The following is a 7,071-nucleotide window of genomic DNA, read 5'->3' as shown; positions in this document are numbered from 1 at the left end:
TTCTCGTGTCACAGTTTTCGTTGCCATACTCCTTCGAAACGGCTTGACCGATTTTCATGAAATTTTTTGTGCTTATCCTGTATCTATGAGAATCGGCCAACATCTATTTTTCATACCCCTAAATGACAAGAGTAAGGCAGAACAGCGTTTGCCGGGTGCAGCTAGTATTATTATAAATACACGATATATCAGTATAAGTATGTTTAGATAATTTGTATATATATCCATATAATGCACTATTGCCATTATTCACTTTTTTGCCTTTTACTCCCAGCATCTTTCAAAAGAACTGAACTATGAAGCGAGTTCAGTTACATTAGTTACAAATTATCCCATATCAATACTGATATTGCGCATCCTAAATGCGACAATCTATATCTGTTACGCTAAATTACAGCACCAATTTGGATTTAATTTTGAGGAAAAATATTCGTAATTACAATACAAAAGGTTCAGATAAAGGCTTGCTAATTGAGTAAAATTATAGATTCAACTTGACGCCTGTAACATCGCGCTATGCAAGATCTACGATTTAATGACGATTTTCTGGTAAAACCAGAGTGGATTGCTGGCATGTCTATACTAAGATTAACGAATAGATGATTAGATAGTATTAGATCGTGGTTATATACACTGGACGCAGCGATATAGTCAGAAATGTTGAGGTTGTTCAAATATCGCAGGAGATATTATAACAATCAGCAGATATTCAGGGAATTATAGAATAATTGTGTAAAGTCTGACAAAGCAATTAGGAAGTGGGAACTTATATGTTCTGTGTAATTTAACATTTGAATTTATTGTTTGCGGTAGCATAAATAGGAGTTACCTTATAAATTGTTCATTTATATCAAACATAAAATAAATGTAATTAATTTACGAATACGATATCTTTTTGCAAATAACAACACAACAATTGATTACGATTATAGTTAAATTTGAAATTTTGCTATTATTAATGAAAATATTTCAATAACAAATATCTTAATTAAATATATTTTTAATGTGGTAGTTGAGCGCGCTTCAACACGAATTGGGACAGCTAACACCGGGTAAAGCACACCCCCACAGGTGATCGGTGTAAATTGATAGTATGGCAGTGCTACTGTGTTTTGACATTCGTACGATTGCTTACCAGACGCCGGTTTCCTTTTCCTCACCCTTAACAGTTAATTTCTTTATTTACGTCGTCAATCCGTTCCTCATCCCTAACCCATGAAAAGCGGGCAACGCATTTTCAGAGGTCCTACCCCTGCAAATGATCATGGGCGGTAGCGATCGTCCACTATCAGGCTTCCCAGCTACAGAGCTACCAGCTCAGTTGCCCTTTTCAATATAAAAATTGATAATCATATTGAATAGAATATCAGTTTTCTTAGTTTAACATTACAATTGACGTTATCGCTATTCAGAAAATTGGAAAACTCAACCGAACTAAGCGTTCCGCAGAATACGAAACGAATCTACAGAAATGCTCATTTTACTGATAAAAAATGTTGAATCCAATAAAACTCCCATGTAATCAAAATTCGCTTCAAACATCCGCACTATTTATTTAGAAAGCCGGCACAAGCAAAACGCTGCGTCAAACAAGACTCCGTTATTCCCGCTGGAACCACGCCAATGTAAACGCGCCAATACTTTTACTGTATCGTTACAAGGAAAATGATAATAGAAACTGTTATCTGGCCCATAGGCACTGGGAAGTACGCTGCGGCTGTGACGTGCGTGGTTGGAACTAGTTAAAACAACCGTGCTGAAATCAATAATAGAAAATTTTGTTTATTGATACGAAATCATAAACATAGATTAAATTCCGAGAATTAATCGTAATGCTTTGTGAAAATGTAATTATTTAACTTCTCTCTGTTCTGTTCCTAAGGGTATAAGGGCCTTCTATGAAGATTCAGGCCATTTGGTTTACCCCTACAAGCTGAATACATTCTATAAGCCCATGTAAACTCCCGGGTAGTATTCTTCATTTGCTGTCAAGGTATATATTATGTGCCAAAATTCAGATCCATCAGAAGTACGGGTTAAACTGAAGTTAATCCATATTAAAATATAACATCCAGGTCTATCTGTCAACCCGCACTTGGCCAGAGTGGATTATGACCTGAACTCCCATAGGAGGCTCGTGTCCCGCACACAGCAACATATACCAATATATACATATAATAACTTATATGGGCTGATGATGATGATGATGAAAAGTAACCTAAAGGCTAGGAATATCAATTATGCTTCACGGGATAAGTACGAACTAACATCGAGAAAGGTTGAGTTAAGATGACTTTTTCCCTATTAACGCCATTAAATTTAATACAAAATAATGTTTTGCAAGTGTTCATCAAATTAATCTTTATACTAAATCCATATAAATGCATTAGGGTTTTTGACCAGACCACAATAACATCCAACGCGTGCGTTTGGGAAGAATTTACCTCAGTATTTTAGAGGATAATTATGTGTACCTAGGATATGACATTATCCTTATGTTATTATTCAGTATTATATTATATTAAAATTAAATATCAAAAATAAATCCTTTATCTTTCTTTTACAATCTTAAAATTTCAAACAGTAAAATAAATATTAACTCGAACTGAATAAGCGTATCATGAATCATATATTACGCACGCAATTTATAATTAATTTAGGTAAACTCACTGAATGGGAAAGACCAGCAACAAAATACGAAAAATCAGATCATGTGCGAGGTATTTATCAGCTTTGATGCACGAAAAAAATAAAGTATTTTAAAAACACTATTATTAGCCTGACCTAAATCTGACTCAATACTTCCTTCGACAAAGCAGAAATATGTGACACATATTTAAATAAACCATTTGTTGTGCATTTTGAACGGTCTAAAGCATTTATAGATTTTCACCTCTAGCGCACATTCACGTCTTGTTTCCGAAACAGTAACAATCTACGTTTTTTAATATCAAGTTCATTTATACTAAATCCATTTTGTGCAAATTCAAATGTTTATTGCGATTCAGAGATCGCTTCATTTTCTTATTACTTACATGATAAGTTTAATAGAAATCCCTTATGTGATATTAGATACGAGATCGAATTCTTCTTACTTCCTTTATATGGCCTAATAAGAAAACAAACAAGGTGGTATAAAAAGAGTACATGAAAGAGAGATGAAGCTTCTTCAGCGCGAAGCTTTCACGTTCACGATGCGCTGGTCTGATGGTGTGGTATGACTTGATAGGTTATCCAGCCTTTGGAATTCCAAATTGTTGTAGCAGTACGAAGTTGAGGGATCGAATTGTAGACGTTTGGAGTTATGAGTTATCCGCCATTGCTCACATCAAAATTCGGCAAACATATAGATTATCACACTAATATTATAAATGTGAAAGTTAGTTTCTTTGGATAATTGTCCGTTAATCACACTGAAACTGTGTAACGGATTTTGATGAAATTTGGTATACAGGCAGGGTCACCATTAAATTAATAAATAAAAGCAAAAAATTAATTAAAACTAAGAAAGATAAAATTATAATTAAGAATTATTATGAGTTCAAAGGCAGGAAGTTGGCGGTATTTGAGCACCCTCGTCTTCGTCAGCTGCTCAGAACTATATTATTTTTACTAGCTGGTCGCCCCAGCTTCGCCCGCGGTACATATACAGTCTATCTCAATCAGTGAAGTTGCAGTTTTCTACTGGTAAAAGAAATTTGAAATCGGTCCAGCAGTTTATATGTGAAAACATATTACATAAACGCAAAAGTTTCCTCTTAAAAATATTAGTGTAGATGAATTCTAAGCATAAAAAGGCCTACCTCGTTAAATACTATACTTGTTAAATATAATACCTATATAGCTATTTCTTTGGTAAATCCCCTGTACAAGCTTTTATTATCAAGCACCAGCGGGTAAGCTATAAAGCAATGAATGTGTTGTTATCATCGCTATGCTCTAGGCCAACATAAAATAAGACTTAACCAAACCGCTCTTAGATTTACGATGCTATGTTTACTTCAGACAAGATGCATTTATTTTGTTATTTATTAAATTTACAAGTAAAACAATCCTTAAGTGATGACAGACAAGCTTTAATCTATATTTTTTCCTGATGTTTGATCTATTTGTCATTAATATCTAGTTATCTTTTACATGATTTGTTTCATTTATATCTACAATGGTTCCTACTTTTTACACGCTTTTTATTAGCTTCACCTGTATGTTTGTATGTTTGTTTGTAACCGACTTCTTTGGGCGCGATTTTGACCCACTTTAAACGGCTAGATTTCGTTCAAACTTTGTAGATTTATTGAGGACCGATGACAATACACTAATTTGATAAAATTATTCCGTTTTTCAATTTGCAAAATATGATAAAAGCGTGTTTTTTAGTTTTTTTAAACTATTATAATATATAATTCGGTTACGTAAAACCGTACTGATGGCGTACTCAATGCTCATTTGTTCGGCTGAAATGTTACAATTTAATGAAAGATGTATAAAATGCTAAATTCTTTCACTAACCTGTATTTCCCCGTTTCGTTGACTCAGCTCAAAATAAACTTTTTTTTATAAAAATCACTTATCATAAGGTTATAATTGCCATCAAAACCATTTATTAATATAAACTTTTATAAGTGCTTATTACTTTTTTTATTAAAGAATACTTACGTATGTCTCATTGGATTTTCTTCAATCTACAAGTGATTTGATTAAAGGATGAATGATATACCTAATATTATTTTTTTTATTATTATTATATATCCATATAATAAATCTTTGCTTTTGTTTAGTCCTTATGAACCAAGCTTGCTTTGCTTGCTTGAAAGAGGTTTTTAGCAATATCTCCGCCTTTTTAGATGTATACTCGCTAAACCAGTAGCTTTCTAATCGTAAAAGATTATTTAAAATCGATAGAGAAGCTTTTGAATTTAGCAAACACACAAATATATCCTCTTTATTATATCAGTGAAGATTATAACATTTGCTTGGCATTAATAAATAGAAATATCAAGATAAAACGCAGTCTGTGTGATATCGCCCTTATTCATAACTCGTAAAATTTTATAGGTAATAGTTAATGTTGTCATAAAGTCATAAACGCATCGCTGTCAGGGCTTGTCTTTAAAAGCGTTGGAGGAGGTGCATTGAACCGGAGAGCAGATGCAATTGTTCACTGTCACTGCCATGTCCTCCTGAATCATTAAAACATCTTAAGATTGTGTGGTATATTTTCACTAAATATTGTAGCACATGGATAACTACATTATATTAAAGAACTAGCTGCACCCGTCAAACGCTGTTCTGCCTTACTCTTATCATTTAGGGGAATGAAAATTAGATGTTGGCCGATTCTCATAGATACCGGATAAGCACAAAAAATTTCATCAAAATCGGTCAAACCATTTTGGAGGAGTATGGCAACGAAAACTGTGACACGAGAATTTTATATATATAGAAGATTAAGACTGCTTTCATAACTTGCGTCTAATAGAAAATTCTCGTGTGACTGTTCATTCCTATACTCCTCCGAAACGACTGGACTGTTATAAAATTTTGTGTCCATATCGCATATCGGGTAGGTCTGAGAATTGAAAAACATTTATATTTTAGACCTCTAACTGCTAAAAGTCAGGTAGAACAGCGGTTACCGGGTCAACTATTCTAGATATAAAATATTGTTCGAAAACTATAATGCTATGATTGTTGGATAAACAATAAAAAATGATCTGGGTCAATAATTCATTGCTGTAGATAATTTATGTAAGTAAAATTAAAGTCATCTTTTAAAACAGAAAGAAATAAAGCTACATTTATGTTGCCAAAGGCTCACGAAAACAAAACGACAAATACTCCTACTAATATTATTTATACGAAAGTTTGTGACGATGGATGGATGTATGTATTTTTGTTGTTGTTTCACTCGCCACTGAACGGTATTTGATGGTACCAGGGAGTGATGTAGCTTATCTACCAGATTACATGAGCTATAGAAGTACTTGCTTTGGCTGTGGCTTCGTCCGCGAATGAAACCAAGCGGCACAGCTTGTGATACATTATCGATAGAAATATGAAAAAAAACGCTGTAGCAAAATGCACTTTATTGTCATACACTTAAAATGTAATGATAAAGATAATTATAAACTTTCAATCTATTAAGCCACAGCACACACACACTTCTTTGAACACATTCAGCTCCGTACCCACCTCATATCTAATCCAGATAACGTCTCTCTGCCAGGGAAGCCTAATTGTATTAGTGTTATAAAAAATAGTTTACTACCTAATTCCACACCTTCCCAATTGACCCAAATCATAAAAATCGGTGAGATATTTCGAGGGCGTTGTAACCAAACACGTGATACAATAAATATGCTCAAAACACATAGTATCTATCTACTAATACAAAAGTATATTCGTATTTAATTTTTAGTTTTATACCATTCAAATACATTATAAAAGAGATTTTTTTGCAAAACATTACAAAAAAATTGTGTACTCCTTAAACCCATAAGCCTGAAAGTGCAGAAGAAATCGAATGCTGAGGCGGCCTCGGCCACACATGAATCCCCCTGGCGTCTGTGAGGCGAAGGACGCAAATCTTATACCATTTATTTCTTATTCTAATATTTTATTATGTTTTACCACCGACCAGCAAAGTCTGGTTTTGTATTTAATACCATACCATTTAACTTCCTAGAGCTAAAGCTAAGCTAAGCTAGTCCTATAAATACGAACAATATTTTTTTCTAAAAATATCTTCAAATTTATAGGATGATTTTACATATACATACACATATTTAATAATATATGATGAAATTAATCGCAAATTGATGTGTGTAGAGATGGTTGGGACTTTTTAAAACCTATGAAACATCTCATTTCCATGGGACGCGGTTGGAAACTAAAATTGTGACACTCGCTTTCCTACGCGGAAGTCGTGTGCGGAAAGCACATATCATACAGTCACTCCGTTGCTACGTGAAAGAAAGACAAAGAAATAAACAGACACACTTTCACTTATAGTAGTAAGGTATGTCCCTATTAAGCTTAAATCTTTAAATCTACGCAATGGATTTAGGTTTT

Source organism: Zerene cesonia, chromosome 19 (assembly GCF_012273895.1).
Source record: "Zerene cesonia ecotype Mississippi chromosome 19, Zerene_cesonia_1.1, whole genome shotgun sequence".
Classification (NCBI taxonomy): Eukaryota; Metazoa; Arthropoda; class Insecta; order Lepidoptera; family Pieridae; genus Zerene; species Zerene cesonia.
The sequence above is the reverse complement of the archived record's forward strand: the minus strand, read 5'-3'. Positions refer to the sequence as shown.